The sequence below is a fragment of the Abramis brama genome, assembly GCF_963993115.1.
Source record: "Abramis brama genome assembly, chromosome: 18".
Taxonomy (NCBI): Eukaryota; Metazoa; Chordata; class Actinopteri; order Cypriniformes; family Leuciscidae; genus Abramis; species Abramis brama.
In genome coordinates this window covers 4292013-4304207 of record NC_139980.1, presented here as the reverse complement: position 1 = coordinate 4304207, position 12195 = coordinate 4292013, and positions in this window count along the sequence as shown.

Genomic DNA, 12195 nt, shown 5'->3' with positions numbered 1-12195 from the left:
TCATATGTGACACAGATCAGATGTGTTCTATGACAGTGTAAACAGGAAAAAAAATTACGCATTCAGATATTTCGAGAACGGTTTCAGGCCTCATTCATATGTGGAAATAAATCAGATATAAATCGGATATGTGCCAATGCGACTGTCATGTAAACAGGCTGATTGGATTTTCTGAGGCATTAGGCAACATCTCTGCAGTTTAATGCTGAGAGAAACCCCGACGCGCTTCTGCAAAGGGACGGATGGCCTGACGAAACGTAGGAGAGGAATGTGGACAAACGTTGACAACATATCAAAGGTTGGCTTGCTCATCCTAAAATTTCATCTGTACAATGTAAAAAGCTCGTTAAAGCTCACCACAATATGCTCCCACCAGTGCTGAGATCTCTCTCACACACAATAACTGAAGCATATGCACAGGCTGCAATGATGGCACTTTTTGTCCTCCTCCGCCTCATAATCATGGTGATGTTTGGCGAACTTTGCATATATCGCAGAGCTAGCATCAATCATATTTCGCGTCCGCCCATCTGTGCAAGATAATTTAACCCTTTAAGCATGCCCAATGTTTCAGATAGTATGGCAAGTGTAAATACGTGAATCGGACATGGGTCACAGTTGAAAGGACGTGTAAACGAACGGTCAAAAAAATAGGCAACAAATCAGAATTGGGCATCAAGACCTGCAGTGTAAACGAGGCCTTAAATCACCTTTCTTCCCCATTCTGATGCTCAGTTTGAACTTGATTGTCTTGACTATGTCTACATGTCTAAATGCATTGAGTTGCTGCCATGTGATTGGCTGATTACATACTTGCATTAATGAGCGTTTGAACAGGTGTACCTAATAAAGTGGGCGATGAGTGTGTGTGTATATATATATATATATATTACTCCTCATTGCTACTCTACCCCAAATTTCTGATCTGTCATCTACCTTTACCTCTGACCCACGCTTGAGGGGAAAATTACCTTTAGCCATGGCTAACACAAGCCAGCGCTCCCGCCGGCCCTGAGAGGAGCCCCCAGCAGCCTAGCGCGGTGGAATAGCAGCATTAACTCTACTCTTTGTCTGCAGAATAGCTCCATTGTGAGAGCCCCCTATGAGCATGCTGACTAAGCTACAGAATGAGTCCTCTTCTAAGCCTGACCAGGGGGGCAGGAGAGGGATGGGGGTCCAGCTTAACTCTCCACGCCCCCTTCCCCTCCCTCCTGGAGAGTTCTAGGAATTTCCTGATTCAATATAACTTTCTAAATACCTCCTCTTCATCTCTCCCTCCTTCTATATGTCCAATCCTCTCATTCATGCAGTCACTCATTCATCCACCTTTCCATTCACTCATTCATTCAAACGCCCTATGGATTTTTTTTGTAATGTTGGTACAATGACATATAAGAGCAAACATGGAAAAGAAACGAGTAATCGTTTAAAGTCTGGTGTAGAACGTGTGAAGTTCACTTTTAAATTGAAATGCCATGTGGCGTAAGCAGAAAGTAATCACACATTTAGATTAGATGTGAATGTACATGTGAATCTAAATAAATCAATACATTTTAAAATATACTTATGGTCAAAAGCAAATATTACAAACATGATAAATTATAAATTAATAATTAATATAATATAATTAATATAAATTTATTTTTTTGTGGAGTCTAAGCACACAACATTTTATCCCTGGCTCATGGCATGGCGCTATACGTATACCATGAGGTGCAATGAACATGCAAAGAATATGCAGATTTATATTTATGTAAATAGTGTTTTATGTGCAAATTTTTTTTATTCCTATATTTTATTTTATGTTTTTCCTTCATTCTGATTTTTGATAAACAAAATGAATTTTAATTAATAAATTAAAAACATGCCCATTGAGGAGGTGCATTCGATTGTTACTGTATTTTAATGTATTTTTTAGTAGGACAAAAACATGTGTAGGACCTAACCTATACGAGTCTTTACGGGAGTATACTATGCATGTGTTTGTGTTGATCAGAAAGCAACATCTGCTCACATTATTCTAGAGTGAACTGAGGAGTGCTTCTGTTGGTCTTTTGAGGCATTCAATAGCCATAGGTACTCTTTGATGCCAAAGATTGTCTCTATGAATACAAAGATATTCATTTGCCTAACGTGCATTTAATTGGCCTAAGTTACTGTTCAACTTCTTCCCAAAATGCCCCGTTAATTCATCTCAATCACAAAACAGTCACAGGTCACATAGTGCTCATTGTAGGCCGCTCACTTTAGCAACGACTCGGCTACATTTGCATCCGAACTCAAAAGGCCAGCAGTTCAATCCCATAATAGTCAAAGAAATGAGAGTTACAATGTAGCCAAAACGGCTGTTGTGTAAATCTAAATCACCCCCTTCACTCTCTTTGTCTCTTTGATTAGAGTATGGAGATTAATTCATCCTCTTATGGTGGTCAGTTTCTTTAAATACCAAAATTAAACAGCGCATTCGCAGAGACATCAGATGCATGTCTTGAATCCAAATGTACATGCATGTTGTTCCTCTCTTTGCTGTGGATAAAAGCCACTGCTAAATGAATAAATGTAAATGTGCACGAGGCCTTTTATTTGGAAACCCATTCAAAGGGTTCTCGCGCTGGAGCTTTGGATACATGATTCAGTTTGGTTTAACTCTAATTACATGCCTCTGAAAGGCTGTCTTCTCTGATCTTGAATACCACCGTGAACTGAATCTCTCCAAAAGACCCAACCGAAACACTTTTCAGCAAATGCTTCAATTTCACAGCCTTATTGTTCGAGTCGTAGCACATTTGTGAAAACATTAAGGCTGTCTAAAGGGAAAAATGATTTGTGGCTCATGATTAAAACCACTTGAGATCAATGACATGGTTTATTACGTTGATCTGTAGCAGCACCTCCGAACGGCTTGAGTGTGGATCATACACAGTAACTAATCCCAGACTCACACACAGTCATCGCGGTTCACACAGAGTCGAGCCATAAAACCACACTTCCGCTCACTAACCCTGAATCACTCCCTCACTTTGCTGACACGTACCTGTTGATGACCGTGCGATGCGGTTCAGGCACGAGAAGCTGGAAGAGAGCCTATGAAACAAGAATCGGATGAGGCTTGTGTCTATAACTTGAGATTTACTGAGACAAAGTGTTCTTGTTTAAATCGGCGGCTTTTTTGAAACGGGGCGCAGCGGCAGAATTGGAGGCATGTGTTGGTGCAGCGACGGGGCGGGTTTATGGTCTCTGCTAGTGTTTGATGTGCTATAATGAGGAAGTGAGTGACTTCCTGTGGTTAACGGGAGCGAGGGAGATGGATGACGGGGGAGGCCGTAAATGAAAAGCAGCAGTAGCGCAGTTAACAGAGGCCGGGGTGTGCGGGTTAAACGTTTTTCAAATGTTTTAACTGCGTTCTCTTCGACACGACGGGGGGCGAGGATATGTCAGGGTCAAGAGGTGACAGGCGAGATGTGTGCAGTCCTACATGTCATTATTTCCTGGAAGATAGGGTGCACTTGGTGTAATTATGTGAGCCCAGATCCAGATGGATCTGGTTGGAAACTTTTGGAGTCCATTTAACTTTTACTGTCATCGTAAGCTTTGTGTTGAGTTCACGGTCTTCTGCTCTTTTCAGGGAGATGTCAAAGACGGCGGCTTTCACACATAAGAGATAAAGCTTGAGCTTATAAGTTCAAAGACAGACATGAATATTAAATGCATGTACATAAATGGTCCTAACTGATCAAGTACTCACTAACCTCCTGCCCCTGACATTTTCAAAAAATGCACTGTCTCTCTTTACATTTCATTGGTTGTCGTCAAGACAACCCAATTACCCTGTTCTTTTCCAGAACACCATTTGCTATTGTATATGTCATTTCACCTTTGACCTCTGTGGTGGGAGCTGTGACCTTTCAACAAGCCCACACAGAGTCCACATCCACACAACTCCTGCAGAATTTCACAGATCTTTTCCCAAAATCATAGCAGAATATTCAACAAAAGAATGAAGAAGAATGTCTCAAGAAGAATGATTTCTCTGAGCACTTTAACTGGGTCTCATTGCACATTTTCTCAAGAGATCTCTTTTCCGATTCATAAGCTCTCATTTCAGTTCACTTGCAATTTGATTTCATTCAGAATCATTTGGGTGCATTTCAGTTACAATATCCAATTTGTATAGATCAAATTCAAACAGGAATTTAAAGAGGGATTCATCAGATTCGATTACTAACTCCTGAACTCCTGACCCAAAATAGTCATTTGTTCATGAATCAGAATACACTGGTTGCATTGTAGATTTTTGATTCACTAAAAAAAACTGGTTCATAAGAGTCAGCTGTTTGTGAATCATACTACACTGGTTATGACTCCATGGCTTGCCATATGGCTGTAGATTCAGCAGTGGCTGCAAAAAAACAATATTAAGAATAAAGATCGTTCAAATGAAGATTGTAATTAATCAGAAAGCCTATTTTTATAACCAATTTCTTATCTAATGAAATTAGCGAAAGTGAAAATCTGCAATCCCATTGAACCATTGCTGATTCTCATTACTTATCAAGCCACACCATGAGATAACCTCATTCATACTCTTCAATCAGTCCCATTGTCCTCACTGGGTTTTACCTTCTACAACAGTGAAGTGAAGTGGAATGCAGCAGTGAGACGTCATAAATCTCTTCAGGATGATAACAATGTGTTTTAAGAGTCATAAAGTGGCCTTAAGTATCTCCAGCACCACTGAGGATTAGCCTGTAAGCATCAGATCCCCTGAGGCCCGACTCATTCATATGCAATGAGCGAAGACCCCTTACTGAACACACACACACACACACACACAGTGCTGAAGGGCCCAGCAAGAGGCTATGAACCCTTGAGCATTCTTGGGCTGGTCAACCGTGCAGCCAGCCAATCAATCAACCAATTACTAATCAATCAATACATCACATATGTGTTTTTATGCAGTGTGTCGAGGAAACAGCTAGAGGAACATGATGCGATAAATAGTGACAAATGCACACGCACACTACGACAGAGAGCTGTGGGAACTAACGGGAAAGAGAAAGTGCTATTTACACTGAGCACAAAAGTAAGATTAACTCTTGCCATAGATTTACTCTTTGTTTATGTTTGTGTGCACTCTCTTTGTTTACACACTGATTTGATTAGTGACCCTACAGATTCAACATGACTTATCCCTGCTCTGGGATTTCTGCATGCTCAGAGTCAGTAATGATGTCATTGGAATGTGCAGAGCATTGACCAAACATTACGAAATAACAGCAGATAACATTCTTCAAAAGCCATCTTATCATGCAACATGGGAATTGGCTGGGAATAATGTAGAAGCCAACAGACTGTTTTGCTTTGAGTAAGAGAGGGCCGTATCTTGTTATGCTTGCCACTGATTCAGCTGACGCTGAAATTCCAGACACCCTCCCGCTGGGTCACAGAACTTAGGTTTTCCATGCTTTAATACCACACACATGGACACGCTGATATTTACAGAGATTTATAGAGATTCAGTAAGGAAGAAGAGCAGAATACAGTATGATAATCAGTGTTGAAGCTACTATTTAACTGTAGTTCACCAGCTTTAACCTACTCATTTTAAAGCTACACTGTGTAGGATTTTCTCCCATCTAGCGGTGAAATTGTTTATGATTACCAACTGAATATTACTTTCTAGCCCCTCCCATTCCGAGGGCGTTTTAACTCCTACGGTGGCCGTATTATTTAAAATCTGCCGGCAGTCGCGAGTAATCTCCCCCTCGCATTCGTCACGGTGCCACTGAGTGTAAAACGCGAAAGGCGAAGCTTGAATTTCCAGGTATGTCCCTCTTTGGCTAATGTATTTTCAAGATGGAGGCGCAACATGGCTGCCGCCATTCGAGCGACTCGCTCGTATGTATTCTATGGCAGATTCTACGCTTACGAGAATACTTGATTAGTTGGTAGAAGTAATTACACATTAATGAGCACATATGATTTTGAAAGAACAAAGTGTTTTTTGCTAAGAATCAACTTAAAAAATTACACAGTGTAGCTTTAAGTAGTTAAAGTCCCCCTGTGGTAAAAGTCCCCCTTTCTCCTTGCAGTGAACCAGAGACAGTCTCAAAAACGTGATTTGAAACCGCAGGTGTTTCTGACGTCACAAACTACCTTGTAACCAATCACGTAAACATGATCGTCAACGAGTGGATCTCTGAGCTGGTGTGAGTGAGTGAAGGCGGGGTTAATTTGCCTATTCACAGAATCACGTTTCTGTCAGGACCACTATCATCAAAAACGATTGACAATTAGCATACAGTTTGGATTGGCAGTATGGTTCTGTTCTGGGCAAGAACTCCCTGTGCTTCATGCAGCCTAGCATGGATAAGAGCAGCAATAACCCCCCTTAGGGTAAACAGAACAGAACCAACACGAATGTATTGCAGATATCATTACTTCAAAATTTTAATGTACAACATAATTCGAGAATTTAGTCTGATTCAAAGGGGAATCAGAATGCCAAATCCTGATTGGACGAGAGGAGCTGGGGATGGAGGAGGGTAATTAGCTCTTGAGAAATGCGATTGCTGTTGATAATACAATTGTGGATAAAATGATTGACTAAAGAGGGACTTTTAATAACAATCAAGCTTTTTTATGTTAGCTACACAACAAACTACACTAATAACAAAAAATAATTTAAAAGGCAATATTTTCAAATGTAAATATACAAATTTTATGCTTTATTTTCATATTTTTCTAGTCCAGTTAAGTCAAGTAAATAGATAGATAGCCTAGATAAATGATAAAGAATTAAGCAATGGATAAAATAAAACAAGAAAAAATGTAAAAGACAGATACAAAAGGGTTTTGAATGAATGTCATATCTAAGGTACATTTACACTAAATACAACAACAACAAAATAATAAACCATAATTTAACCATAAGTTACTCAGTTGAGCAATAAACAGCAGCATTTAACTAAATGAACCATTTTAAATTGCGAATCATGAATCATTTTATGATGAACCAATTCACTAAAATGAATCACTTTTTTTGCTACATATGAGAGAGCAAAAGGGAGAGATCAGTTCGGTCTCCATGTACTCAAACCTGTTTGACTTTTTTTCTACTGTGTTAAACACAAAAAGGAGATATTTTGAGATATTTTAACCAAACAGTTCTCCATTGTATGGACAAAAAAAAAAAAAAAAAAAAAAACATTTCTCAAAAAAATCTTCTTCCACATTCCACAGAAGTACAAAAGTTAGTAAAGGATTTTTTGGGTGAACTATCCCGTTAACAGCAGCAATGTAGCTCTCTGGTACACCTCTACTGGTCAACCTGTGCAAAAGGCCACTTTTCTGATTAATACATGTACAGGTGTTGTGTTTAGAGTTTAATATATTCAACTCAGTTTGTTGCCACAAAGTTAAGTGAACGGCTTTCATGACTCCCCACATGATCAGACATTGACACTTGACACTGTGAATGCCGGCCACTCCAAGTCTTTTAAAAAGAGTATCAAAAAACAGCCCATCACATCCCTTTCTTTCTTCTGTCCTTTCACTCTCCCACATAGCAACCTTTTCCCCCTGTATCTCTCTCTCCCCGTCTGATAGCTTGTTCTCTCCCCCTCTCTGGACTCTGTGCTGTGGGTCCTCCTGACAAAAGGAATTGTAAGGATGAGCCTAACCGGTATTGGCCCACACAATGGGCCCGAAGAATGCGGAGAGGGACAAAGGGTAGCCATTGGCTGCGTTAGCCCTGGGGTGACAGATCCGAATGGACGGATGAACACGGGGGCTGCGCTCAGGTCTGCGATGGACCGGCCAACCCCCCGCCAGGCCTGCCCGAAAAGCACCGCGGTCAGGGCTCGCAAACAATCGACCAGCGCTAACTAGCCGCCCCGCTTGGCTCTCCCCCACTCGTGGTGATTGATATGGGAAACGCAGAGCGCACTGTCCCGTTATTGTGCTTTCAGCCTGCAATTATCACCCTCGCCTCATGCAAATATCAGAGATTAGGTCGCTAGCATTTAACACTGATTTCGTATACATAACAGGTTTAGATGGGCCTTCAAATACCCCGGTTATGCCCAGTGCCCAGCGAGACCATCTGAAACGAATGCAAGAGACTAATGAAAGCGCTCCACTGACATAAGTATAGAGGCATAGAGATGAATTCATATGTGTTGCTGTAAGAGTGTATGGCTTCACTCATGGGATGATAAATTAAAAGAGAGGTGTGGATTTGCATGGTGGTCAGACATGTGATGTGTGTGAACATTTTTTGGGCAGCACATGTGCTGTTCTTCAGGGTTTCAGCGTACAAAGCCAAAAAACACCATTAAATCAGATTTCATCCATCAAATGCATCAATATACCGCATATGAACGTAACTCAACGGCAGCGGTTGTGGTTCTCAACCAGGGGCCCACCACAAGATGACTTTAAATTATTTAAAATAAGACAAAACAAGCATTAATATGCCAAAACAACTTATTTTAATTCACTGGCAAAACAACTGTATCAAAAAAAAACTGGATTTCTATATCTGGACAAGACAAGACATATTGTTATGCCAAACTCGAAAATAATTTAATGGGTTGGAATTGAGTATTAAATATTTTTGAAACTCCTTATCCTTAATACTTGCGCAGTAAATCACAAGCAACTGGAAAAGTCATTGGGTCTTTGAATATTGTTGTGTTCATAACTGTTGAACTTCGTAACACTGACAAAGTTATTGAACTGAACTAAAACAACACTGAATTAAACTTATGACAATTTAGTAATGACACTACTGTCTTCTGCAGAGTATCTTTACTGCTGAAATTGATTTTGTTTCATACTGATTCCTTTTACAACATTATCAGTTATTTTCCTGTTTATTAAAGTGAAGCTGCTTTGAAACAATCTGTTTTGTACTGTAAAGTGCAATATAAATAAAATAAAACTTCAAAATGGTTGAGAACCACTGCCATATAAATCTATTTATAAATCAATTTCTATTTAAGCTTCATCACACCTTCACAGACTGCTGACCTGCAAATACCACACATAGAAAAAAAAAAGAAGTGTCAACAGGTTCACGCTCATACGGACCCATCTGCTTCCTACCAGAACATGTAAAAATACTCTACATGCACATGGATGAACATCTTATAAAGAGCATTTTTACAGTAGCAAAGCTGGGAGACAAATCCAACTGGCATCATCGCTATCCAGAGAGCAAATCCAAATACCTCCAGTTACATCATTTCAGAGGAAGCATCTGCAGATGGACTTTTGTTCCAGTGTCTCTGTTGTTTCCTTTAGCTGTGCTTAAACAGGGCACAAGTCCAAATACACAGAACTCTCCCAAACAGCACCTGGAAATGACATTCACTGCACTACAGTCTTGCATTTCAGTGAAAAAAGGTCCTTGAATGCTTATACAAAAGAACAATGGTGAGGCAGATTACATTAAACGCACAGTCCGTTTGTTTGATATACCTGGAATTTGATCCCAACATCTTACGAACCGCATCACTAAAAGGATGTGCACGGTTTAATGCACACTGAGACCACATAACGTGCTTTTATTGTACACTTAAGGCATTGTCTACATGGATGGATGACCAACTTTTGAAAAGAGGAGGTAAAGTTCTTGTATATAGACCACCATTTACCTTATACTATCAAAAAGCAACCATACCACTATATTTGTATGTTTGTGTAAACATATTATCCATTAATGCAAAGTCATATAAAAATCTGTAATTCATGGCAATATTGTGTCAAAATAAATAAATAAATAAATAGGCATCACTGCAATATCTGTACTGTTGCAATTAGGCCTATTATTATTCATATCACATACCAATATGTCATCATTATTTTTATATTTTATATTTATATTGACTAGGCTTTGTTCAAAATGAAAACAAATATTAATATTATGCAAGTCTAATTAGTCTCTCATTCTTACCAAGGCTGCATTTATGTGATCAAATACAGTAACAATTATATTCACATATAATAATTTATCAATATTATATAATAATATATTAATAATATACTGTACAATATGCAATAGCATTTATAAAATAACCCCATTTCTAGAAAAATTGGGATATTTGGTAAAATCCAATAAAATCAAGAATCTGTGATTTGTTAATTCTCTTGAACCTTTATTTAACTGACAAATGTACAAAGAAAATATTTCCAAAGTTTTCACTGAGCTTTTGTAAATATAAACAATTTTTGAATTTGATGGCTACAACACACTCCAAAAACAGTTGGAACAGAGGCATGTTGACCACTGTGTCACATCACCTTTTCTTTTAATTACTCTTTTTAATCATTTGAGAATTAAGGATACTAATTGTTGCTAGCCTGACGTCGTCATACTCAGATTCTACTCGTGAAATCTCAATCAGTCATCTTTGTAAACGAATTCAACCCAAGCGATCATTGGTGACGTGGATGATTGCGTTACTGTCGATCATCTGTCCATCGTCGTATAAATTGATTATCAATTTGATTGGTCCGAACAGCTTGGGTTCGGGCATAATAGCTCCACAACAGATCAAGTCCAGACCGAACTTCCCGACCTAAAAATGTTGTGGGCGGGGCTAAGTTCGGCTGGCATCCAGGCTAAATTCTTGCAGTTTTTCAAGTGGAATTTTTGCCAAATCTCACCTGATACAAGACAGCTGCTCAACAATCAGTGTCGTCGTTGTATGATGTGCAATACATTTTCAATAAGAGACCGGTCTGGACTGCAGGCAGGCACTCAGGCACATCCACTTTATGGTGTAGAGTGTCTAGAAACAACTCTGTTGTAGCACGTGCAGAATGAGGCCTGGCATTGTCTTGGAAAGATGTCATTTTGATGGCAGTTTATGTCTCTTTACAATCCCAACATTAACGGTACCTTCACACATATGCAAGACACCCATGCCGTTTGCACTGATGCACCCACATACCATGACAGATGTTTGCTTTTGCACCTGTCGCTGATCAAAGTCTTAATTGTCCCTTTCATCTTCGGGACTGAGAACTTAAGGTCCGGTTTGTCCAAAAACAAGCTTAAACATGGACTCATCTGAACACAGCACACATTTCCACTGTCTTCTAGACCATCTGAGATGAACTCAGCGGCATCTATGCATTGAACAGATGTACAGCTTTCTCCTTGCGAAACAGAGATTTGAGTTGCATTTTTTGATTCAGCGTCAGACCGTGTTAAGTGAAAGGTTTTCCAAAGTGCTCTTGAGCACATGAGGCTGTATTTAACACAATAGCATAATGGTTTCTCATGCAGTGCCGTCTGAGGGCTCAAAGGTCAAGTACAGACAGAGATTTCTCTGGATTCCCTGAATCTTTTCACAATATCATGTAATATGTATGGTAGCTGGTGAAAGACATAAATTCTTTGCAATCTTGCATTGAGAAATGTGATTTTTTTTTAAATTGTTTGGCAATTCTCTCATGAAATTTGGCACAAAGTGGTGAGCCATGACCCATCTTTGCTTGCAAAGACAGAGAAGCTCCTTTTACAACCAATCACAATACCCTCACCTATTACCAATTCACCTGCTCATTGTGGACCGTTTCAAAAGAGTTTAACTTGGATATTCTAAAATCTTTTCACTTATTTTGCCTTGTCTCGCGTAGCCAGACCTTCAGACTGACGACAGAAGGTCTGGATTCTATCGCAGCTTTCATTGGTCAAAGACCGCCCAAGAGGACGTTCGTCTGACATAACGTAACCAATCACAGTTCGTTTTGTTCCACGACATGTTTAGGTGCGTGAAAATGTAAAGTCGCTGTCCCTGCAATAACAGACCGGCGTGCATCTATAAATTATTCATTCAAGGAAGTTGTGCACGTTTACTGCAACAATGGAGCTGCGAATTTCACATACTTTTGAAAATCCAGCGTTTAGTTGATCCTGGTAAGCGCTCATTGTCACAGTTGTAAACATGATGGCATTCTTCTTCCACAAGTGGGTTTGACGTCAAGGCATTTGTTTCCAGGCGGACTGTTAAAAACGCAACACACACGTCTCCTGGACATCCTGTAGAATTCAACCAATCAGATGACGACTTCGAAACTCCTGAAGTGTTTCCAGATAAGTGTGCCATATGCATCAGACGTTCAGTCAACGGTCCATGGGCGTGACGTCTGATGCTCAGACTACCTCTGTCACAACTTTTTGTA